The sequence below is a fragment of the Symphalangus syndactylus genome, chromosome 3 (genome assembly GCF_028878055.3).
Source record: "Symphalangus syndactylus isolate Jambi chromosome 3, NHGRI_mSymSyn1-v2.1_pri, whole genome shotgun sequence".
In the NCBI taxonomy this organism is placed as follows: Eukaryota; Metazoa; Chordata; class Mammalia; order Primates; family Hylobatidae; genus Symphalangus; species Symphalangus syndactylus.
This window is the reverse complement of record NC_072425.2, coordinates 139,371,240-139,398,130: the sequence shown is the minus strand read 5'-3', so window position 1 is coordinate 139,398,130 and position 26,891 is coordinate 139,371,240. Positions and strand designations below refer to the sequence as shown.

At 38.4% G+C, this 26,891-nt stretch overlaps 1 long non-coding RNA gene across 2 annotated transcripts in view; it reads left to right on the top strand.

Annotated features, from left to right (window-relative positions):
* Positions 1-26,891, top strand: part of LOC129479792 (uncharacterized) — a 337,809-nt gene that overhangs the window by 54,866 nt on the left and 256,052 nt on the right. Inside the window, exons 1-2 of one of the 2 annotated variants that reach the window (XR_010120115.1) lie at positions 3,895-4,043; positions 20,599-20,718. This is a non-coding gene — a long non-coding RNA (uncharacterized lncRNA). Of the gene's footprint in view, positions 1-3,894; positions 4,044-20,598; positions 20,719-26,891 lie in introns of those variants that run through there. The other variant, XR_010120114.1, reaches the window with a different exon arrangement.

Here is a 26,891-nt window from a genome sequence, read left to right as displayed (position 1 = left end):
AGACATAAAACACTTAGCACGTTGTCTGGCATTGTATAAGTACTCTGTAAGTGGTAGATATTGTTATTATTATTTTCCCCTAAAAGCAGCAGACATCCTCTTCAGTTAATTATACCTATTGAATTGGTTTTTTAGTTTCTACAAGCCTTCCAATATTTTCTATCCAGACCACGCATAGGTAATGAACTTGATGTCTTAATAAAGCTTGATATTTTGCAGCAATTATTTTAAGCTCTCTCTATTGTCTGATTTCATTAGTTAATGATTGTCATGACAAAGTAATAAAAGAGGTCCTTTTAAAATACTTCTGATACTGCAGATGTCAAACATCAATTACTGCCAGACTTTATTCCAAGACTAGTAGTATTTTTCTCACTTCAGGTTTTGTAATTATTTTCATTTTATGACATAAATATTTTTTCTTTAGACTTGAAGCTCTTTGAGGGCAATTTATCTTCCCTACATCTCCCACCTATACTGTTTTATGAATATTCTACTGATAGACAAAAACTTATTAAATGAATAATCAGATCTTTTCCTCTTTTATTGCAAACACAGGGAACACTTAGCCATGTTATTCTTACTTCTCATCAAAGGTGTTTCCACCAACTCACTGCTAGATTTCTTCTTGTAGTTTCATCTTGGAATTTTAAGTACTTTTTTTTTTTTTTAACCTTCAAAAGATGGTGCTACCATTGGCAACTAAGATTGGCGTGCACTGAAAGACTGGTTGCTGATGGCCAATTCACTTGATACAGCTCTTCTAGTAGCAATATTTCCTCTTGGATTTAAATACATAATTGCAAAAAAGGGAGGTCCCAGACCATACTATTTCTTTATGTCTTACATGAAATAACATACTCAATTTTTAAGGCTTTATTATTATTTTTGTCAACAATAATAATACTTTCAGTTGTGCATTGGTGAACAGTTTGAGAGTTCTATATACATTATTTCATTTAATTTGTACAATAAGATTGCATTTTTTCCTTTTTTTTTTTTTTTTTTTGAGACAGGATCTTACTCTGTTGCCCAGGCTAGAGTGCAGTGGTGTGATCATAGCTCACTGCAGCCTCAACCACCTTGAGCTCAAGCTATCTTCCCACCTTGGCCTCACAAGTAGCTAGAACTACAGGCACATCCACCACACCTGGCTAACTTAAAAAATTTTTTTGTAGAGGCAGTGTCTCACCATGTGGCCTAGGCTGGTATTGAACTCGGGGGCTCAAGTGATCCACCCACCTGGGCCTCTCAAAGTGCTGGAATTACAGGCTTGAGCCTCTGTGCCCAGCCAAGATTGTATTTTTACTGCTAGTTTATATTTGGAAACAGAAGGATTGTGAGGGGAAAGGGTTAGCTATTATGTGCCACATAGTTTACATACGTTATCTCACTCAACCCTCATAGTAGCCCTTCAAGTAAGCAATAATGTTTCTATTTTGCTAATAAAAATTTGAGGTTCAGAGGTGCTAACTAGTATATGATAGAATTGAAATTCAAACTCTGGTTTGTCTGGCAACAAAACCTATGTTCTTTCTGCTACACTAGTGGTTGATTGAACTACCTTATAACCCTAATTTAGTAGAAAGAGTCTACTTTTTATGACTGAAGTTACTGTTTGTGAACCTCCAGTGACATTAAAATCTAGACACGCACATGATAATAGAGGACATCTCAGGCCAGCCTTTCTTTGCCTCATCCTTCCCACGGAGAGCTCATCCTGTGTGTTCCTGGTTCTCTGTCTCTGGTGATAAATATGGAGTATCCAGACATCGTGTTGCATTGTTACGTCTGTCACTGTTTGCGCAGACTCAAACCAATGCAATAATTTGGAATGGGGCTGAGCTCAATTAGCATTCCTACAATTCTTTCCCTGCTTCACCCTTTCTAAACCCAATTCCTTGGTGCAGAACATCACAGCAAACCAAGATCAGAAATGTGGTAGTTCAGGGTGGCCTAGGAAGTGAAGAACAAAGCCTTTCCTTTCAGACACTCTAACCTGCACTTCAAAGATGTTTGTTCCAAAATTCTAAAAAATGGCCAATTTGACTAGACCTCTTGTGGTGTGAGTGTATTGCAGAGAATCTTGTGAAAAAAGAATAAACTCACTCTTGACAAGGCCATCTGATCTTTAGATCTTAATAACCCTGGTTGGAAGATAGAAACTCTAGTGTTCATTTTTGGGTCAGGGAGTCATTGCTCAGTATGTTAAGAGAATTCATTTTCCTTGAGTGTTTTTCCTTTCAGGTCACGTTTTACTGCTGGAGTTACTCAGCGAATTAATAGGTATAGAAATGCAAAGCTCTTTTCTTATTACATTCTATCGATCTGATTGCAGTGTCATTAATTGAAAGACTAGGAAAATGTGATGGATAGTTCAGCTCAAGATTCTACATTTGTTTTGGCCCAGATCGGTTGGAAGAAAGCTGCATGAAACTGACTGAAAGAAGCCTTTTGGTCTGACATGAATTATTCTTTCTTTGTCAATCCATGTGAGAGCATTATTCAGTCCTAGTGAGATTTACAATGTGAAATTGTAAACTGTTTCAATTGTTAAAGGAAAATCAAAACTCAGAATGCTTATTTGTAGAGTTAGAAATAATCCATCCTGTAACTCTCTTTTATAGATTACTTACATACGATATTTTTAAAAAATGTAATTCTGACACAAATTCTGACTCAAAAATATGGAAGGTGGGCTGTTTGTTCTTCATTTTAAGTAATTTTGTTTTGCAATATAGTGGTTGTGAAAAATTAGTTTCATTCATTTCCATTCAGTTCATTTCTATTCCAGAAGTGCATGAAACTAGAAATTGGTATGTGGTTAAAGATTGTTTTCGTGGTTATTTTTCTTTTCTGATGGTTTGACCTACTAGTCCTTGGATTTCTCTCATAAGTTTAAATTAACTCGAGAATTTTGTCTATGTATAGATATGTCCACATACATATTTGATTACTACTTTAATATGAAAAATTTAAAGGAGTCTTTAAAAATTTTTTAATCCTCCACATGAAGGGAAAATTCCCCAGATCAGATAAGAATATACCAGATTATGGTTAATTTGTTTGCAAAGGCTGAGTTGTTCCTTTCTAATTTATCACATTTTAAAGAGCTGAGCTATTTTTTTGTGTGTTTATTATTTTAAATATTTGAAGCTTGAAGTGAATGCGAGGAATATCCAATTTTAAAGCACATTTAAATCTGACATAAATCATTAACCGTCTCTTGCTTTTAACAGACATGTTAAAAAGTTTAGTACATGTTATTAATAATAGATGTCCTGTCAAATATTTTTATCCTTCGTCTACAGTGTTTGAATTGTCTTTGTCAAGGTATGATTTCTTTTTCTGGTTATGCTTTTGGATGATAGAATAAGTCATTTGTGGAAAAATAGGAAGTGAGCAAATTGCCACGCGGCATGACCTCATACTGGAACACATCTCGAAAATGTATTTAATGCTTTCTGAGCACAGAGACAATGGATTGTGGTTTGGGGTCCTCCTTCCTGACCTTTGGCTTGGTGAGAAATGTGGATTGCTTCCTCTGCTCATCAGCTACTCTCAGAGTGAAAAAGAGGCTGCACCCACGTTAGGAAGCAAATGCTGTTGATGAGTGCACAGGCTGCCTTCCCCATGATATTATGTCTAAAAATACATCCACAGAGAGGCAGGCATATGCTCGCATCTTGGTGTGAAGGAGCTCTCGCCTGTGTTTCTTGCTATACCCATCTAAATTCTGGAGCGAGGAATTAAATTATTCCAGAAACCCTGCCAGTTTTTGATTTGCCATTGTCTCTGGTTCTTCGTTGCCTTTGAATGGGACCCTTGATACAAGGCTTTCATAGACCAGCCGGTGCTGATGGGGTCCGGGACTTGACGATGGCGCCTGCTCGTTCCTGTTCTGTTCTATCTGAGGCATGATTTTGTTTCCTTTTTGGGAGGTAGAGAGCACGGGGCAGAGGTTGCACCTGACACATTAGAACTCCGTTGTCACTGCTGTGGCTGTTATTCCCCTCGGCAAGAGCCAAGGAGCAAACAGGACGGTGGGTCACCTCGCCAGCTATTTAGCACCATTTCCTTTCTCTTCCTCAACCTCGTTAGAATTTTCTCTTTCTTAAGTGACAGGGTTTGATGGGGGTTCCTGTGCCCCCCTGTCTACCCCTGCTTTATCTTGATAAGGACTTGCTTTATCCTGATTTCTAACACCTCTCCTCATTATAAAAGCTTGCTAGACTCTCATTCCCGGTCCCTGCAACTCAGTTTTTCTGCTCTATTGTTTGGGTTTTCTCTTTGAATGTTAGTTCCAAATTTCCCAGCTTCTGTGGTTACCTCACGAGTTAACAGGGATAAAATTATTGTCTGAGCTATTTTCTTTGGGAAGAAAAAAATTTTGCTCTTTGGGGTGATAGTCCCAAGAAAAGGAATGAGTAGCAGAGGGAAATGAGGGGATATTGTTTTGCAGCTTCTGCTACGGCTTGGCTGTGAATACCTGTGCTCAGGTGAGACTTTCTGTCGTGTTTACGGAGTTAGAGACAAATGTTAACCTTCATGATATTTTCCGTATCTTGCTTGAAAATTATTTCAATTCTAACAAGAAGTGCGGAGGAAAGAAGCATTGCTTTTCATGCACCAGAAAAGAGGGACAAAATCACAGATAACATCAGATGCAAAGGACATCATTCCATTTGAAATGATTTATATTTAAAAGTGAGTGAGATCAGCTGTTACTTATACCACCCTCTTTCTTCTTGTGTATTCAAGTTAGCAATATTTTAATGTCCTTGAAAACTGAAAGGCAGAGCATTGTTTTTCAGAAGGGTTGATTTTTTTGAGGTTTCTGTAAAATGAGATAAAAGAAGTCTTCATTTTGTTTCAGGTGGTTAGCCCAGAATATATTCAATACAAGTTAACACAGACATATCCAATGTAAGACAGTACTCACGACACGTGCAACTAAACACACACAGCCCCCCACACAAACCCACTCAACATTAACCAAAATCCAGGCTTGAGTTTAAACCAAAATGATTTCATTTGTGGAGGAAAATTAATCTTCTTATATGCTTTTCTACAGCTAAATATTTAGCTTTCCTTTTTAAATCACTATTTTCTTAGCTTCTTTCATAAAAACCACTGAAATGAACAAAGAACTCTACCGTATAGTTAATTTCAGTTCTAGTGGGAGTTGATTAAGATGGAACGTAGATCACATATACGATAAACTCTTTTTTGTCAGCAGGCACTTCCTTTTAGTTCAGCTTAATGCATTTTATTCCCAATAATGCCAAAGAAACATATATGTCTTAGACGCTCCATACCTAATTATGTGGCTGGATACATTAATAACCCATAACATTACATAGATCTGAGGACTAAACACAGATAAAAGCCGGAGAAGGTGCCGTTATTTGTAGCCAGCAAGTTGCATGATCCAGATGCTGGAGTATCTGCATTTCTTTCCACGTTTGTTCCTTCAGAGGCATTGAAGGTCTCAGCTATTGCTGACTAATTGATAGTTGTAGTAGCTGCTATAGGCTTCTTAGTTTAGAAATGCATGCAGACGTGTGTCTTGATTCAAACATTAAGGAATGCACACTCTCACTTACTTACACAGGCAGAAAGTCTTCATAGTAACAGAGGCATGATGGAGATAGCAGGATATAAAACAGAAGAGAGAGAGAGAGAGAGAGAGAGAGAGAGATGGCTGACAGCAAGTAGACCTCTGCAAATAGTTCTAAAATTCGTTTGCAGATTCAGAAGGCTTCAGAACCATCCAACAATTCAAATACTCTTTTTATTTCTTCTCTGCGGGAAGACTCCATCCAGACTTTTTTTTTGGCAAAAAAAAAAAAAAAAAAAACCCAAAAAACAAAAAAAAATTCCTCAAAATGGAAAAGGTGAGAACCCTGCCATCTTAGCTCAGAATTCATCTGATTTCCTTTTTTCCCCCCTGCCTTGTATTCCTCATTCCATTGTCCATGCATCGGATGGCAGACGTCCTTGCTCTTGAATGCAAGTGTCACAGCAGGAGCAGAAAGGGGGTTGAGGGAAGGCATTGTCAAAGCCACGGTTGTCTATTGTTTCTTCGCTTTCACTGCTCTTTTTTTTTTTTTTTTTTTTTTTTTGAGGCTTTCCCTTCCTAGTGGCCTCTGTCCAGGAGGAGGGAGAAAATTGCAAGTTAGTAGAACGGTGGAGGCTTTTTTATTGCACACTGTTTTGATAAAGAGCTCAGCAATAGAGTCTACAAAATTAGGAAATACAGCAAAAGTGGAGGATTCTGATGGGAGATCGAGGGGAGGCTTTGGAGTCTTTGCTCCAGCCTACATACCAAAGGCAGTTTCTTCGGAAGAACTTCGGTGGTGATATTTGCTTTCCTGTTGCATTTTCATTTTTTAAAATCATGAGAAAAGTCTTATTCATCTGTCAAGCTTTCCATTTGTTTATTTTTGTTCAGTGCAACAACTAGATGGAAGTTGTAAGGAAGGCCAGGTCTGCTTTTGGTAATTTGCTCAAATGTTGAAATCAGTTCAGCCTAAATTGGTGATTGTCTTTTTCAGATCATTTATGCTTGCATGTGAAATTTCTGTGGTAACTTTCTGCTCTGTAGGAAAAAAAAAAGGGTTTGACTATGGTTTGTGTGGCTGTTAAGTCTTGGTACTATGTTATTTTGTACCTTAAACATAGCTGTTCTTTTGAATGACATTTATGCATGAGTGATTGTCTTCTATGAACAGGCCAACTCCTGACAACTCCCAAAGTTTTCAAAGGTTACAGAGTTACACCCTCGAAACAGATTTTTAGGAAAGTATTTCAAATGGGCATTTGACATAACATTAAAATGTGGAGATGTCTTCCAGCCACTTTAACTTTATGCAATTTGTATTTCTTCGAATCAATACAAGTGATTAAAACTGATTCTACCTAAAAAAAAAAAACAGAGGAGCAGATTAAATTTGAACTCCATCTTTAAACAATTTTGCTAAAAAACAAATTTACACATTTTATAAGCTTAGTTTTAGCCTAGAAATATCACATACCTATAAATGGTCCTCCATAGTTTTCTTTCTTCTAAATATTGTACTATCTATAAGTATCTAGAAAAAATTATTCCAAATTGATCATTTTTTCCCTTAAGCCACACAACATTTGGCTGGAGTCCAGAACTCTTCACTATTTTCAGAATTTGCTAAGCATTCAGCATTTCAATTCTAAAATATATTTTTAAGTCAAGGGAGATAGGTCTGCAGGCAGAGGAGGAAATATTTTCTTTCAAGGAGCCATTCCATTTTATAACATGTGCTGGTGGGTTGATGTCCGATGAGAACTCATGATTTATTTCTTTTTCAAATAATAATTGTAGTCTGTCTGTGAAGGTGTGGGTAGAATAACTTTGGGTTCCAGAAGAAAACACCCTAAATTAGAAGCCTCAGATCTTCCTGTATATGAACATCTAGTTTGGCATGCTGCAAGTACATCTCTCCCTTTTCATTCTCATTGCCTTGATTTAGGGGACTTGGGCAGAGCCACCCTGCCTTTCTTTTGTGAAAAGACATTCTGAAATGTCTTTAGAAAGCAAACTTCTCGAAGAAATGCGGAGCAGGCCATGGTTTGAATGCAAGTCTGTATTTAATTGCGGCCACCCTGGTAGTACACTGTTTAATTTCCAGCATGTGTCTGGATGATCCTTACAGCAACTCCAGGCCAGGAATTGTGAGCAAGGAAAATTTATCTGTGATAAAGTTACACATTTTGTTGCCAAGGAACAGTCACTTGGGGCTGATTCAGAAGTCAAATTTAAACAAATGATTCCGAAGCTTTTGTGAAAGGAGAAGTTGGCATTGCTAAATTCTTCAGTGCATTTTGGATGGAGAAAAATGGATGGTCCCAGCTTCTGATCAGTGATGCTTTAATAAGGTGTGAAATGAAGGGGGAAGGAAGGAAATGGCTGAAATATTACAAGGCTGGGTAGTATTTCCACCTAAAATGCTAGAAAAGACAAAGAGGTTAATGAAAAGCTGAGTCTCTATGGTTGAAGCAGTTGAAACAAGTTATTTTTGCACTCACAAATAGCATAGTTCTCCAAGGAGCTGGAAGGAATGCTGAAACCCTCGGGAGAACAGATTTGGAAGGAACCCCATCTCTTAGCCTGTGTCTTCTGCAGATATTTAACTTCTGGAACAACTTGAAAGGAACAACTCATCTTGTGGCCAAGGTCCATCCCAAGACATTTTGAAAGCATAGGTTCAAGTTCAACCATTAATCCAGACATTTCAACAAGTGTCTGTAATTGCTCCAATAAATAGAAGACTTATAAATCAGACTGAAGACCTAAACTTGGCATTTCTTAAAAATGGCCACCTCCAATATTTAACATACTGAACATAATATGGTCAAAATATTGTTTGTAACATATATCTTACGAGCCCTAAAAATACAAATATCTTTTAAAAAGAAAGGGAAATATAGCACACATTCTGGAATTTTGGAAGAACATGAAGCAGAAGATCACATGTATAGGTAAATAGCAGATGAAATAGGATGTAACTATTCTCCTTCTCTTTACCCATAATGCCCTCAGGCTGATTTAAAATAATCACTAAGACGGCAGCACATGACCAAAAATACTAAATTTATTTTCAATGGCCCTATTAATTGAAAAAGTTTTCTTTTTCAAAAGCATGTCACTGAGACTCTACAGTTAAGTAGCAGACACAGTTTTCAGAGCTCCTACTTTTTAAACTTTGTTGGATTTCTTTTTTCCACTCCGAATTGGGAGGACAAAGTTGAGCTTCCCCTTTCTGAATGCCTTCCACTTCCTAACTGTATGAGGCCTTCAGAGACAACACGCTCATTTAATTTACTTTGAGGCAGGTTTCCTGGTAGTACTTATACAACATGTGAAAAGTATCAGCAAAACAAAGACTTTCTACAGTGCTAATCAACCAACTCAACAAACAATGCTTGTAATACTTGGGCAAACAAACAGAAACCTTCTCATGCTTTGTTAAGTTAGCAAAGGGGGAGGATTTGGATATAATATTTTATATTCAAGGAGTTGGGGTTAAAAATAAGCAAATATGCAAAATGAAGACCCTGTTATAGAGAATGCTCTGAAGAAGTTCTGTTTTCCTCCCTGATATTTTTTTAGTGTGTGGCAAGGATAGGTATTATTTCATTCATATAGACTGAAGTTTGGAATTTCCTTGAAAAATAGCTCTATAATTTTTACGAGTGGTGTGTTAAGTAGGTTACAAAACTCCCAAGCATATTGTAAGAGAAGTTATGTTGTAATCCACGGCTGATATTTATTTTATTGATATGTATTTTTAAATATTCATATTTATATATATTCATTCATATTAAGTGAATATATATCCATTTAATGTGAAAGTCTGTGTAAAAGAAACAGTGATGACTTGGAGAAAATGCCCCCTCTACTCTTCTCTGAGTGTAAATCTGGAAGAATGAGAAGAATATATGCAAAATACCTACTCCACAAGTGCTAAAAAGAAAGTTTGTGGGCAGGTATTAACAGGGATATCTCAGGTTAGCAATTCTTTAAAAAGTTAGCAGTGCCTCTCTACCCTTCTTCAATCCCTTTTATTATCCCCCATTCCTTTGGGTCCTCTCGTTCTACCCTTGCCCCAACCACTGGCAAGGTAGAGCTAAAATAAATGCTGGCAAGGAATACCAGTGCCCTTACCCAGTAAGATCAGGGTATCTAACTATAAATCAAAAACTGGCAAAGTAAATGTGATGTGTTCATATTATTCAGTTTTTTGAAGAAAATAGGTTATTTTTATTGTGCAAAGCCTTTTTTTTCCAAGAAATTAAAGTTATTTGACTGTCAATATATATTTCATCATCATACTCTTGGAAGGGTGATTTTTTTTTTCCCTGCCACGTGTAAGGGAAAACTAAAGATCGAAGACAGTTTTGGGCTGGGCGCGTGGCTCATGCCTGTAATCCCAGCACTTTGGGAGGCTGAGGCAGGTTTATCTCCTGAGATCAGGAGTTCGAGACCAGCTTGGTTAACATGGTGAAACCCCATCTCTACTGAAAATACAAAAATCAGCCGGGTGTGGTGGCACTCGCCTGTAATCCCACCTACTTGCTTGGGAGGCTGAGGCAGGAGAATTGCTTGAACCTGGGAGGTGGAGGTTACAGTGAGCCGAGATCGCACCACTGTACTCTAGCCTGGGCGACAGAGCGAGACTCCATAACAACAACAACAACAACAACAACAACAAACAACAAAGACAGTTTTGGCTTACCTTTCTCTGTGCTGGAGCATGTACCGAGGCTAAGACCTGTGCTCCCTGGTCCAGATCCCTGTGCTGGCGTGCATTACTTTCCAAGGTTGTATTTGAGATTTTATAGGAATTCAGTTGCTGCTCTGGGCTGGTTAATAGGACCTGAGACCTGGACTGCCCTTTAAGAAACTCACAACCAAGTAAGAAAGTTATTTCAATATGATGCCCTTTGCTGGTTTCAGGCACCTATTTCTTGGTAGAGAAAATCAACCTTTTTGCACATTTGAGACATTTTAAATACTTGTGAATTTTTATTTCTTTTATGTAAAACTTTGACAAAAGTCGAACGTAGGGATATTAGAATGAATAATATGAGAAGTGTCAGAACTCCTTAAAATGTTTTGTTTTATTTTTTCCCCACTATTTACTAACCTGAGAAATGATTTGAAATGGCAACTCAGGCCTACAGAGTGTTGACCTTTAGTGGGGCCTGTCCTTCACTGACTAGGACTAGTAATTTTGGATATTCCACATCATCCCATTTTATATCAGTGAATTTTGGTTGTATAGGTAGTCAGTTGGGACCATTCAAGTCCACAACAACTTTTTTTTTTTTTTCTCATCTAGTATCAGATTTTATAAGACTAATCTGGACGAGTGCCTCAATTCTTGACTTTATTCCATTCCTCTCAATGGAGCCTTAAAATACTGCATTGCAGCTAATCACATCAATGACCTCACTGCAGAGAGAAAATCATCAATCCTAGATCACAGAATTTTGGAGTAATCAGGACTCTGGGGACTTTTAAATAAAATCATAAGATGTGAGTTAAAGTTCACTGATATCCCATGAGTTTTACTTTAAGTAAGAAGTGCAGCATCATTATTTTTTGCCTCCAAGTAATTTCATACTAGACATATCTGGAAAAACCCTTAAAATTTTTTGACCTCTCTGCGATTGTGATATATTATGATGGCAACCGTGCTTCCATTCCTCCTCCCAGTTGATATGCTGTGATCAATGTTGAGCTTGTTCTTTTTATTTACATCAAGTTGATGTGATTTTCCAACTTCCAGAAAAACTACCTTCTCACTGGTTGCTCAGCAGCTAGCTTGATGTTTGGATATGGTGTCAGCTAAGTTATGCCCAGGCATTCAACAATGGTTGATTAATTTATAAACTTGTAAAAGGAGATTTATGTTATGGAGAAAAAGGGAGCTTCTTTTCATGTTTATGCTTTTAAAAAACATAATAGTAAAACATGCTTTATTTTATGCTTAAAATAAAACATATCACATAGTAGCATTGTAACTTTTATTTTAATAATGATGATGTGAGATTGGGTTTATTTCCACAAATATCCTGATATTTACATTCACATAAAAAATTCCAAAACATTTCAGTTTTAGATAAAGTAATGTTATAAGTTTTCATCACCCAGCAGGTCTATGTATTATGAATGCATAGAGCAATGACCCAACCCTCAGCTTTGTTGGAATGGCACTTGTCTCATGAATAGGCACTATTTTGAATTTTCCCGAAAATTTTATTTCCATGTCCCTTTTAATTTTTTTTCTTTTTTCTTTTTCCTGTTTTTTGAGATGGAGTCTCTCTCTGTCACCCAGGTTGGAGTGCAATGGTGTGATCTCAGCTTACTGCAACCTCTGCCTCCCAGGTTCAAGCGATTCTCCTGCCTCAGTTGAATTACAGGTGCACGCCACCATCACCGGCTAATTTTTGTATTTTTAGTAGAGATGGGGTTTCACCATGTTGGTCAGACTGGTCTCGAACTCCTGACCTCGTGATCTGCCCGCTCTGGCCTCCCAAAGTACTGGGATTATAGGCATGAGCCACCGCACCCGGCCTTTAATTTTTGAAAATTCCTAGACAAGGTTAATATGCCAATCTGGTGTATATATTGGGACCACAGGAGAGGAGGAAAGTGGCCAGTATGGAACCAGATCAATAAGCTGAGGTTGAATCAGTGACAGATCCAACCTACTAGAGACTTGACTAATCATTGCTGAAATATCAGGATATATATACATGACAACAAACAGAATTGGGGTATGGCCATTAAAAGACTGAATCCTTCCTTTCCTGGGAACACATCTAAGTGGGACATTCCATCCTCTCATATGCAGGCCTAAATGTATTTATGAATATTTAATAATAATTTGTCAATTGACAAATATTGTTTGAATGTTTGCTCTCAATTCAGGGTTGGAGGAAGATGCTGTCAAAAATTTGAGAGTGGTAAAAGATGCCATAAGTGCACTTGGAGTGTTTATCATCTGCAAGGAAATTACAGTAAATTCAGCGTAGTTGTTCCAGAACACTGAAGAGTACAACCGTCTGCCAGGCACTGTGTAATATGCCATGGTAGGAGAGAGAGAAAAATACTGTTGCTGCCCAGAAGGAACTTGCAGTCTAGTGAAGGATAGAGGCTCATAAGCAGGTGATTTCAATAGAATGTGCTACATGTAGGGTGCCGATGTGACAGATGCAGCTCACTACCACTTGTTAGGGCTTGGAAAGGCTTCCTGAGAAGATGATGTCTAATCTGAATCTTGCCTAAAGAATTATTTATTTAGTGTCCATTGAAACTGTGGAATCTTTGCTTCATGCTGGGAAATTAAAGGAGAAGGCAGTGTCTATCTTTGAGGGGGATTGTTGTCTAATTTAAGAGACAAACAGGCTATAAAACACACCATGTACACACACAATGGAATAGGATATAGACTATAACAGAGGTCTAAAATTTGTTTTAGGAAACCAAAGGAGGAATCCAGATCCTTTTGGAGGGAGTTAAGAAAGGTGGCCTACCCAAGCTGCTATTCAGTGTACTAGCACTGTGAATAGAGTGATATGAAGATATGTAGAGGAAGGAGTGACTAATTTTGCCTGGAAGAGGGTAGACATTTCTTAAGACTTCATGGAGGAGGCAGCATTTGATCTGAACACTGAAAATTAAGTAGATTGCTCCCAGGTAGGAAGAGTGAAATGAGAACGGAAGAAAATCCCAAGAGGATGAGATAGCATGAACCAATGCTTGGGGTTGTGAACAGCTCTGGTGTATTTAGAGAAACAAGGTCTACTTTGGTTTGGCTGGAACTTGCAGGGCACTGACAATGGTTTGGATGTGTGTCCCCTCCAAACCTCACAATTAAAATGTGATCCCCAGTTTTGGGGGTTGGGCCTAGTGGGGGATATTGGATCATGGAGGCAGATCCCTCATGAATGGCTTATCACCATCCCCTTGGTGATGAGTGTGTTCTTGTTCAGTTATTTCACATGTGATCTGGCTGCTTAAAAGAGTGTGAGACGTCCTCCTTCTTGCTCCTGCCATATGAGGCACCCATTCTTCCTTTACTCTCCACCATGATTGGAAGCTTCCTGAGGCCCTCACTAGGAGCAGATGCTAGCACCGTGTTTGTATAGCCTGCAGAACGCTGAGCCGCTTAAACCTCTTTTCTTTATAAATTACCCAGACTCAGATATTTCTTAATGACAACGCAAATGGACTAACTAGAAAATTGGTACTAGGAGTGGGGTATTACTATTGCTATAAAGATACCTGCAGATGTGGAAGTGACTTTGGAACTGGGTAATGAGCAGAGAGAGGTTGGAAGAGTTTGGAGAATTCAGAAGAAAACAGGAAGATGGGGGAAAGTTTGGAACATATTAGACACTAGTTAAATGATTGTGACCAAAGTGCTAATAGAAATATAAATAGTGAAGGCTAGGCTGACAAGGTCTCAGATGGAAATGGGGAAGTTATTGGGAATTAGAGTAAAGGTCACCTGTGCTATGTTCTAGCAAAGAACTTGGCTGCATTGTGTTTATGCCTGAGAGATCTGAGGAAGCTTGAACTTAAGAGTGATGACCTAGAATATCTGGTGAGCAGCAAAGCATTCAAGATGTGGCCTGGCTGCTTTTAACAGCCTACGATCATATACAGAAGCACATAAATGTCTTAAATTTGGAAGTTTAAATATAAAAATTTGGAAAATTTGCAGCTTAGCTATGTGGTAAAGAAGGAAAAAAGCATTTTCAGGTGAGAAATACAAATGGTCTGTGGAACAATCACTTGAGAGAGAGACTTGCCTGACTAAAATGGAGCCAAGTGCTAATACCCAAGACAATGGGGAAAAGGCCTTGAAGGCATTTCAGAGATCTTCAAGGCAGCCCCTTGCATCACAGGCCCAGAGGCCTATGAGGAAAGAATGGTTTCATGGGCCAGGCCCAGGGTGCTACTGCTCTATGCCACCCTGGGAAGTTGCTCCTTGCATCCTAATCACCCTGGCTCCAGCCTCAGCTCAGAGGGCCACAGGTATAGTTCAGGTCAAAGCTCCAGCAGGTGCAAGCCTCTGTAAGCCTTGGCAGCTCCAGCAGGTGCCAAACCTCTGTAAGCCTTGGCAACTTCCACGTGGTGTTAGGCCTGCAGGTGCACAGAATGCAACAGTGAAGGAGGCTAGGCAGCTTCCATCTAGATTTCAAAGGATGTATGAGAAAGCCTGGGTGTCCAGGCAGAAACCTGCTACAGAGGCAGAGCCCCCATAGAGAACATCTACTAGGAAAGCACAGAGGAAAAATGTGGGGTTAGAGCCTCTACATAGAATTTCCATTGGGGAACTGCCTAGTGGAGCTGTGGGAACAAGCCTGTTGCCTTCCAGACCCAAGAATGGCAGCTTACATTCTGAGCCTGGAAAAGTTGCAGGCACTCAACTCCATCCCATGAGAGCAGCCATGAGGGCTGCAACCTGCAAAGGCACAGAAGCAGAGCTGCCTAAGGCTTTGGGAGCCCAGCCCTTGCACCAGTGTGCTCTGGATGCAGGACATGGAGTCAAAGTAGATTATTTTGAGCTTTAAGATTCAATGACTGCCCTGCTGGGTTTCAGATTTGCACAGGGCCGGTTGCCCCTTTCTTTTGGCCAACTTCTCCCTCTTGCAATGAGAATGTCCACAAAATGCCTCTACCATTATTGTATCTGGGAAATAAATAATTTGTTTTTGATCACAAAGGCCCATAGGTCGAAGGATCTCATCTTCAGATGAGATTTTGGACTTGGGACATTTGAGTTGGCACTAGAACACGTCAAGACTTTGAAGAACTATTGAAAAGGGATGATTGAATTTTGCAATATGAGAAGGACATGAGATTTCAGGGGCCAGGGGAAAATGATATGGTTTGGATGTTTGTCCTTTCCAAATCTCATGTTGAAAGGTCATCCCCAATGTTGGAGATGGGGCTTAGTGGGGGATATTGGGTCATGGGGATGGATTCCTATTGAATGGCTTAGTGCAATCCCTTTGATGATGAGTGAGTTCATGCTCAGTTAGTTAACATGAGATCTGGCTGTTTAAAAGAATCTGAGACCTCGCCCTCCTCTCTTTGAGTCCCATTCTAGCCATGTGATGTGCCTGTACCCCCTCCACCTTCTGACATGATTGGAAACTTCCTGAGGTCTTTACCAGAAGCAAATGCCAGTGCCATGCTTCTTGTACAGCCTGCAGAACCATGAGACAAATAAATCTCTTTTCTTTATAAATTACCCAACCTCAGGTATTTCTTTATGGCAATACAAATGGACTAATATAGGCATGGAAGAAATTGAAGAAAACAAGGGCAAGAGAGTGGCCTGGGGCGGAATGTGAAAGCCAACCTGAAGAAAGGCAATGAGAAGCCTTTATTGATTAACTGGAAGTTCTGAAAAGTTACTTAGGCAGGAGGGGCAGGAAGGATTGGAAGGAGAAAGATTAAGACAGTGATTCTCAACAGGAATGGGAAATCTGTAAGAATAATCTGAAAAGCTTTTGCAAAATACACAAGCCTGTTTTTTCCTCCACTCTTCTGTCTTCTCCTTCAGCCACACTTCTGATGCAATATGGGGTTATGGGAAAGTAAGCATTTTGAAAAATGCTTGCTAGATGATACTGATAAATCCTTCCCTCTACCATTGCTTTAATTTAGCCAAGAGGTACTTAAGTAAGGCTGTGACAATGGAGATGATAAAGAATGGATTTGAGAGGCACATGAGTTGGAATTACATAAGATGGATTTGACGAAGGTGTAATGGAGAGGAAATATGACAAATAGGTGTTTAGTTTGAGTGACTGAGATACTATAAACTGAAAAGAGCCCAAGAAGAGGAGTAGGGTTTCTGGACATAATTGTGGATTCTACTTGATACAGGTAGAATTTGAAGTCACTATAGGCAGTTGATAATATAAAGAACTGGAGTTCAGGAGAGCTTAAAACCATAGATACCCAAGTCAATTGTGAAGCAATAGAATAGAAGCAATAGACAGTACCATAGAAGTGTTAAACATTGGCAACAGAAAACCAGAGGCAAGGAGATCTGTATTGTCTGGATCGGACAGATAAGTCTTCTCGGATAAGTGAAACTTGAGTTGCATCTGAAAGTATTAATAGCTTATTCAGCTTTGAGAGATTAAAAATGGAGATCATTTGCCAAAAGGTATGGGTGAGAAAGAAAAATGCTGTTTCAAGAGGGCAGGATAGTAATATGAATGACTTCATAATAAAAACTAATATACTTTCATTTATTCTTCACTCCCAGCGGGAGCTATTATTATTCACAATTTATAGATGAAGAAATAGGTTCAGAGAGGTTAAATAAATGGTCTGATTCATTTCAAGTAGAGCAGTGTCCTTGAATCTGTAACCTTTAACTCCAGACTCTTGTTCTAATCCATAGATTGTATGTCCTTAAAGGCAGGGTTTATTTCTTAATTATTTTAATATCCCTCATGGCTAGTGTATAGCCTGAAAAAAGACTCTAAGTACATATTTTTTGAATTAAACTGAAAATTATCAGTTCTTTTGTGCATCAGTTTAAGTATTTATCATTTACACTTAAGACTAAACACAGAAGTGAAACATTGTAGGACTAGAAATTACCTTAAAGATCTTCAAATCCAACTGGCTCACTTTATAGAGGAGGAAATTAAGGCCCAGAGAAAGGAGGAGACTTACCTAAAATCTCACATGCAGTTATCAGCAAATCTGGAGCAAAACCTGTGCCTCAACTTCTCAACCAGGACTTTTTTCGCATATCATTCAATCTAAGAGCACCACATTTGCAAAGCGTGAGACTGTCCTCCTTCTGAGCTCTCCAAAGTTAGACGGAAACAAAAAATATAGATAGGCCTAAGAGGCAATCTGATAGATAAGAACTCTTGGACTATTTTTTTCAATCAGCAGTCTAATCGTTGGACTGAATAAGAGAAGGCTGATATAAGAATCAGACACAGGAATTCTCGAGCAATTCATTTGAGAAAAGAACAACAACAAAGTTTTGAAGGGAGGTAGTATATTTTTCAATGGATTCTACTGGCATACTATGGAGTCACCTTTGTTTGTCTTGCTATCTTTTAAATGTAAAACACAATCTCACCTACCTAAGGCAGATGAGAAGAAATACCATCCCTGGTCCCTGGTCCAGGGCCAACTTACAGAACCCTGAAGGGCACTCACAAGCTGTGCAATTTGGGGAACTCACACTGCTTTGCTCTCCCAGGCTCCTCATCTGTAAATGAGAGGGTTAGATTAGATTTATCTAGTTTTGTTTATCTCTTCCTCTCTCAACTAAACCCCTGCTCAAAGACAATGAGCCTATTCCTACCAGCAAGTGAGGTGAAGAATTAACTTGAGGCTGTCTATACTGTCGTGTATGATGGCTCCGAGAATTAACCTGATTCTTTTCTACACCAGCATAGATGCTGGCTCCTAGGGTGGGCAGATTCTAGTCCTGCCCGAACCCTGACTGGTGACCTTCTTGCTCCATCAACACCATGTGGGTCCAGGTGGCTTCTGTGGTCCCTTCAGCTCAAACTGCTGGTTGATACTCAGTGAAACATCACTGTTCACAAGAACAAAGTGAGTGTGAAGAGCTCATTCACTTCTCACCAATTTCCTGTTAGCCTGTCCTCCAAGTCTCAACTCAACTCTGTCTTCTCATAATTTACCTCCTCTGTACATGCTTGATGAGACCACAAATTGGCCTCACTCTTTATCTGCTTATCCCATTCTGCCCTCAGGCTCCATCTTTTTTAATGTCTTTTTTTTCTTTTTAAGATTTTCTTTTTTAAATTTAACATACCATTAATGAAACAATTTTACATTAAGCTGAAACATTGACATTAATTTTTAGTGTACTCTTTCTATAAATTTAACACATGTATAGATTGATGTAATCATCAACAATAATAAAATACAGAACATTTCCATAACTCCAAAGAATTCTTTCATGCTATTTCTTTATAGTTATACCTTCTCCTCAGCCCCAATCTCTGGCAATTGCTGATCCGTTGAGAATGTCATCTAAATGGAGTCATATGCATATAACTTGCTTTTTAAGAATGGCTTCCACCACTCAACATAATGCCTTTGAGATTCATCCCTGTTACTGTATGTATTCATAATTTCTTCTTTTTTACCCCTGAGTAGTATTCCATTGTATGGATATACCACACTTGGTTTCTTCATTCACTGATTAAAAGACATCTGGATTGTTCCCATTTTGGGGTGATTATAAATAGAACTGTTATAAATATTAACGTACAGGTATTTTAAAAGTTTTTCTAGGGTGAATACCTAGAAGTGGTTGACCTCTTAGTTTTGATTCCTTCTCACTTTTGAATCTAGGTTTGCCTCACCCCTGGATTAGTGATACCGAAACTACACTGCTGCTTTGCCTCTTCCTCTGATGAGCAGTCCCTGTCTACCAGTTTTGGTTCCATCTCTTCCATCCCACCACTCTCTTCTTTCTGGCTGGGAGCTCCAAGCACATAATAAAACCAAAGCCCATTTTAATTAATCTTAATCTTTTCAGCTGTGAATTTGCTGTGATTTGGATTATTGCACCAGTATTGTAGTACCCTCTGCTGGCCGATTCGCAAAGACGGCTTTACGCCTGTGCTAGAAGAGAAACTGTAGGTACAATAGAAAAAAAGAAAAATAATTAGGGGGAGTGAGGAGGAAGAGCGGTGGCGAACTACCATTGTAGTGACAGCCTGACTGGGACACTCCATGTATTTGGTGCTACACATATAGATAAATGCTGCAATATTTTTGTGGAACCCTACAATATTGTGCTTGTCTTCTCAATTGTAGGCAAAGATGGGCTGTCTGGAAAGCTGGACTCAGCCTGGAGCATGTTCCCCAGATTGCTATTTTGTGAAGGCTTCCGCATACAAATGACTCAGATCCAAACATTCAAAAATGATCTTGGAGGGCCATCTGGTTCTTGCTGGTTCTAAAAGCTTCATTCAGCCTGGAGTATGGATCCAGTACAAAAGATAGTGAGAGCTGTTCATTGAGGTTTAACATGTTCCACTGACCGAGGCTAGAAGCTGGCTTTAAAAAATAGCCAACACTGATGCTCCAAGGGCCAATTGCTGATGCTTGTCACAGGACAGTGGAACTCTGATAAATATTTAATTGATGATGATGTGGTTGTATGGAGGATTACACACACACACACACACACACAGAGCAACACAATTTTATATCATTAGAAAATGTGTTAATTTGTTTGGGTGTCTGAAACAGTCTGGGAATTAGGCTGAACCAGCATGTCAGGCAGTGAGAAGCCATGTAATTGTTGTGATGTGTCATTTTTAATTTGTGATGACAATACTGCCAACCTTACCATTTGGATAATGGTGCTGATGGATTTGCCATTTGCACTAGCTGGCTGCTTGCTTTTCTGATCAAATGGCTGCCTATTCTGTGGCCAAGGGACAGGGAGTGTTTCCTGTTTGGGAGGCTCAGGAGCTTGAATGAGGATGGGAGACTACAATCTCAGTCTTAGTTTCTGGCTCCAACCAAGTTCAGATGGAGATGGGGCATCTCATGAGGGGGGACACTGGGCATCAGCGACTATGGATTTAAGACAGTCACCTCATTGGACAAAATGCATGAAGTGGCATTACTTGATTCACTTTTTTGTTTCTATAGGCTTTGGCTGTCTTGTTGGAAAGTGGTGTGAGGGGAGGTGTGTGTGCTTTCTTAACTTATGCAGACGAAACCAAAATATATCCTATATAATGACATCATCATTCCTTCTTTATGCTTTGTCATACTCTAGGATGTAAGATTATCAAATACAGGGATTGTATCTTGTTTATACACACCCCTAACCTCACACAGTATCCAGCAAAGAGAAGACATAAAAGGAGAGCTTGTTAAATGCTCTGAGTAAAGTTGTGGCTTTTTAAAGGCACTGATAGACTGGATGACATCTATGAATGTTGGGGTCATGGGAAATTATTTTACCTGCATCTTAGATAATTGATCTTTCTTGTATTCACTCTCAGTGAAGATCCTGGTGTTACACATCCAATCGTTCACCTCCTTCCAAGACTATGACATTCCAGGAAACCTTCACTGCTAAGAGGAACTGAGATCTAGAGTATCTCCTCGAGGAAGGACAACTGGTAAGTCCTTACCAGCAAGTTTAACGTTTGTTTCTAAAATGTACCAAATAACAACAAAGATCCCCCATGCCTGGCAAACAGTACCCACGCCTCTGCCACACACCATGAAGCACAGCCTCTCAATGGTCAATGGCAAAAACTAATGTTTGTCTGTCCTAGTGTGTATATTCTATAGAGATGGAAATGGCATTTAAAATGATTTTTATTAATGGAAAAATTTAGCACTATTGGTTTTATAAAGTTCTAGTGAGCTTTATGGTCTCCAAAAAAGACTAGATAGGGCTCTGCAGTTTACCAGCTTTTTTCAACAAAGCTTCTTCTCTTTTACTCTCAGTATATCATATTATACTTTCAATAGAATCTGAAGATTTCTTTTTGAGTGGATTTCTATAGGGGTTCCACCTAATATAGTCCCTGGAGACCTATGCTGGCATCTGGTGAGTTTACTAATAATGGTGATTATAGTACTTGTATATTTTTAAAATTTTGGTAAAAAAATTCATAAAAATTACCATCTTAACCATTTTTAAGTGTATGTACAGTAGTTGTAAACTAATTCACACTGTTTTGCTAGCATCACTACTATCCATCCACAGAACTCTTTTCATCTTGCAAAACTGAAATTCTGTATCTATTAAAAATGTTTATCCATTACTCCCTCACCTCAGCTCCTGGAAACCACCATTCTATTTTCTATCTCTATGAATTTGAACTCTAGATACTTCATATAAGTGGATTCATGCAATATTTGTTGTTTTGCGATTGGCTTATATCACTTAGCATAATGTCCTTTAGGTTCATCCATGTTATAGCATGTGTCTGAACTTCCTTCTTGTTTAAGGTTGAATAATATTCCATTGTATGTATATGCCACATTTTATTTATCCATTCATCCATCCATGGACACTTGGTTTGCTTCCATTTTTTGGCTATTAAGAATAATACTGCTACAGATCTGTCTTTGAGTCCCTGCTTTCGATTCCTTTGGGTACAAACTCAGAATTGGAATTGAGAGATCAAATGGTAACTATGTTTTCAAATTTTTTGAAGTACCACTACACTAGTTTCCATAGCAGTGGCACCATTTTACATTCCAGTAAGGATTTTAATTTTTCTATATCCTCATCAATACTTATTAGTGTCTGTGTGTTTTTTTAATGGTAGCCATCCTAATAGGGGTAAAGTGATATCTCATCATGGTTTTGATTTGCACTTCTTTAATAATTAGTTATGCTATTTTTTTCTGTGCTTACTCGTTACTTGTATATCTTTGGAGAAATGTCTATTCAAGTCTTTACTCATTTTTGAATCAGGTTGTCTAGTTTTTTTGTTGTTGAGTTTTGGTAGTGTTTTATATATTCTGGATCCTTTATCAGATCCATGATTTGCAAATGTTCTCTTCCATCCGGTGAGTTGTCTTTTCACTCTGTTAATTCTGTCCTTTAGTCCACAAAAGCTTTTAACTTTGATGTAGTTTAATGTATCTACTTTTTCTTTTATTGCATGTGCTGTTGGTGTTATAGCCAAGAAATCATTGCAAAATCTAGTGTCATGAAATTTTTCTCCTATGTTTTCTTCTAAGAGTTTTATAGTTTTAGGTCTTACATTTAGGTCATTGATCTATTTTGTGTAGTACCTGTTTTACCCCACCCTAGACTCTGAATTTCTTGAGCAGAGAGACTGTGGCTTTTCATCATTGTATTCTAAGCACTTAGCATCCACCTGGCACATAGTAAGTGCTCAGTTAATTTTAGCTGTATGAAACAATTTCATCAGATATAATGAAAATAAACCAAAGATTATATTTTTAATGATTTGCTAGCTTAATAATAATTAATTACAGCAGTTTCAAAAATTTTAAGTGTTTTGACAATCCAAAAAGAAAGCTCTAAATTAAAAAGGCAATGCTGCTTTCAAAGCTTTGAAGGACTTTTTGGCATTTTATTTATTTACTTTTTCCTGAGGATGTTTAATGAAATATTTGGATATTTGTCATAATAATTGTGCTCTTTTGGACTTAAGTGCCTTTATCATGGGCTCTGTGCACAGTTAGCTCTGTGGGGAAAATAAAGATTGCCCAAGAAGATTGTTTCTTTTGTCCACACGTGGTTCCCTGAAACTCTGGGCAAAGCATGAGGTGAAGAGCTGGCCACGTTTGTTTCTTGTCTTTGGGTGAGTTATTCCACATCTCTGAGTCACCCTTAATTTCTTCATTTAGAAAGCAAGAGGGGAAAATTAGAACCTGTACATGATTCCTTCTAATTCTAAAATTATGAAAGTTTAGCTATTGGTGACAAGACAATTCTAACAGGAGTAGAAATTCAACTATTTCTGGGAACAAACAAAGACAAGGTTTACCACAATCTGATCTCTCACAGAGAAACTTCCTACCACAAAAATAATTGGGATAGTTAGAGGGAAGGCTGTGGATCAGCCCTCAGAGTTATATTCCTGCTTTTGCCATAAGTGCTCGTGAAGAAGGGGGCTTTGAAAATAAAATAAAATTACTATTATTGTTGTTGTTGTTGTTATTGAATCAGGGACAGCTCCACATTTTCAGCCTCTCCAGAGTGAATTGTCTTATATATATATGTGGCACAACCAGTTTAAAAGATAAAAGAGCTCTTAGTGACATTACTAGTTAAAACTATTGAGGCCAGGCACAGTGGTTCATGCCTGTAATCCCAGCATTTTGAGAGGATGAGGCAGGTGGATCACTTGAGGTCAGGAGTTTGAGATCAGCCTGGCCAACATGGCCAAATCTCGTCTATGCTAAAAATACAAAAAAATTAGCTGGGCTTGGTGGTGTGTGCCTGTAATCCCACTACTTGGGAGGCAGGAGAATCACTTGAGCCTGGGAGGCAGAGGTTGCGGTGAGCTGAGATCGCACCACCGCACTCCATTCTTGGCGACAGAGTGAGACCCTGTCTCAAAACAAAAAACAACAACAGCAAAAATGAGTACCACCCCCTACCAGTCCCACCTATATTCCATATGCCCCACATGTTTTGTGAGCCAGTTTCAACCACGTTTGAGAGACAATTACAACTACCATCTCCCTGATGGACACCTCTTCAAGAAGTGGCCTGTGGTATACTGGTATCTTGATTCTGAGGTCTCTCTTCTACTATGGCCATTATTGGATCATTCTGAGACTGGGTATTAGGCTGTCTTTATGGTGCCAATTAAACAGCAAGTTCTAGCAAGGGCATCAGGGAGATCTGTGTTCTAACCTCTGCTCTTTATGTCTATGTGAAGTTTGAGCAAGTGACTTATCCTGCTGAGAATGGGTTTCTACAGGTCCAAAATAGTAAGGATTTTATCTTTTGTTTTATATGAGGGAGATATATATATATAGCTATATATAGATATATAATATATATAGATTTATATAATATATAGCTATATATAGATATATATAATATAAATTTATATATAGATATATATACTATAGATGTATATAGATATATAAAATACATATCTATAATATATAATATATAATTGATATCTGACATATAATATATGATATATAATTGATACCTGTGATTTATGGCATAAATGATATTAATTTATATGTATCAATTTTATATCATATAATATATATCTCTTACATATCATATAATATATCATATTATATATAACTTTCAATCTGTTTCATCATTGAATGTAATAGTAACACTGATATATATCAATTATATAATATACATCATAGATATATAAAATATGTAATCCATCACTTTATGTAATATATAGTAGATATATAATATCTATCTGTATAGATAATATATATATGATTGGATTGCTGAAAGAAGAGGAAAAATAGAAGGTGCTAATTTTTCTTTAGCGTATTCTATGTGCTGGTTACTATGCCAGGTGTTTACATAAGTTATCCTATTAATGCTCAAACTGCTCTGTGAAGGAGCCATTGCTGGACTCATCTTAGGGTGGGATGATTGATGCTCAGAGAGGTTAAGTGACTGACTTAAAATAACACAGCAGATACATAGAAGAATCAGAATTTCAATGCATATTTGATCGGCTGGATCTAACACCACTGATCTTTCTTGGACATCCATATACTTTGACACAGTACAAGGCTGACATATTCTACACCCATGGGGACGTACTTCCCCCTCCTCTCACTGCTGAAATTGCTAATTTGCATTCTTCTTTTGGAGTTTCTGAGAAAGAGAGCTCTCAACCTTTGAGTCTTCTGGTTTTTACCTTTGCTGAAGAACAAATATCACCTATTTTCCCCAGAAGTTGTTTTCTAGGGAAAAAAGCAGCTTTTGGTCTAATATGGGTGGCAGACAATTGCTCCAAAGACAAAGATTCAAACATAAGTGAAGCTTCATCTGTGATCCTGCCTTGAAGTCATTTTTCTCCCCCTTTTCCTTTTTTAAATTTACTCTCTAAAAACTTATTCTCTTTGGGGCCCTGGTGAATATGATAGTGTCCAGATTCCCAGTCTGGGGCCCTAGATTCACAAAAGGCCAAGTTGACGTTCATTCTGCATCTGGCTTATTTGATGCCAGAGGAGCACCGAGGTCTCCTGAGAGAACCAGGAGAGATTTGCCTCCTGCAGAGGTTTGGATAAGCCCCAGCTAATCTCCGTGGCTTCTGAAGGGCACACCTGCTTGTCTGCCAGCCAGCAGCCTCCTCGCTCATTTCCCGTGGGATGGCTGGGGTCAGAGGGCCTCCAGAAAGCCTTTTATCTTCCCCCGCCCTACCAGGCCCCCCTCAGCAGCACCTGGGTCCACACTTAAGACTTCCTTTGAGGAGAGGTCGAGATGATGTCCCTCCCAGAATGGGGGCCGGTGCCCTTTTCCTTCCTTTTGAGGCGGCTCGCTTGTTCCTTCCTTCTAAATCAGAGTTTGATTCAAACTTTATCATGCATGGCTCAAACTTCATCCCGTGGGGGCTAAGCTGATCTGAATTAGTTTCTGGGTTACTGAGCTAGGGACACGTAGTAGGTGTTCAGTAAATAAAGATGATGTCTGATTATGATCTGCTGGAGAGTTCAGGAAAGATACACTGTCAACTTTCAATCTGTTTCATCACTGGACTGTAATACTAACACTGATACTATTAAAATGTCAGAAAATTGAAAAGTCACTTTTGTTTAGCTGTGGGAGGCAGGGGTTCTCTCTCCCTCTTTTCCCAAATCACGTCTTCCTTCTAAATTATCTCCAGAAGTGGTTAGTAGTTAATTGTAATTAGTAGTAGTAATAATACTAGTTCTACTAGTATTTAGTAGTATTGATACTAAACTAGTGGTAATACTAATATTACTACTGCTAGTTATCTTTACTAATAAAGAGAATTAATAGTAAATCAGAGTTTGATTCAAACTTTATCATGCCTGCAACCAACAGTAGTAAAGTAATCATCTGGCCTTACAATATCTTTACTAATAAAGATAATTAGTAGTAATTATCCTTAGAAGTGATTGGTTTGTTTTCTGTGAGCATTCTGGTTAATATGGGTCAGAGACTGCTACTTGGCATAGGAAGCTTCTAAGGATTGTCTTCTTTCTCTGTTTCTCTCTCTCTGTTTCTCTCTCTCTTTTTCTTTCTTTTCTTTCTTTCTTTCTTTCTTTCTTTCTTTCTTTCTTTCTCTCTCTCTCTTTCTCTCTCATTTTCTGTACATAAAAATAGAGAAGGTATATTTTTGAAGAGGTTACTACTAATGATAATTTGTATAAGAATGTGGCCAAAAAATCAAATTAAGAAAACTATAATCTTCTCTTCCCTTGAACTCATCAGTTGTTGTACAGGTTTATCATCCCACTCTCTCCTAAATCCACTAATATTTGTTGAGCTTTTAGTTTAAGTCCCTGGGCTGAGTAAAATGCAATGATTCCAGCCCCATGGAAACTTCATTTCAGCTGGTAAGATAGGCCATCAGGGTTATGTGATAATTAATTGCTTGTGGATTGATGGAGTGATGATGAATTTGAGTGTTAAAGAAGAAAGAGGGATGAGTAAAGAGACATCAGTTGCTCTGATTATGGATCAGGCACAAAATCAGAAGATCATATGTATTGCATTTATCTTTCCTAAAACCATGCAAGATAGACAGTATTATTCCCATTTTATAGATGAGGAAATGGAGGCTCAAAGACATTGAGTAATCTGGCCGACTCATTGCAGAGCTAAGACTATAATCCAGAT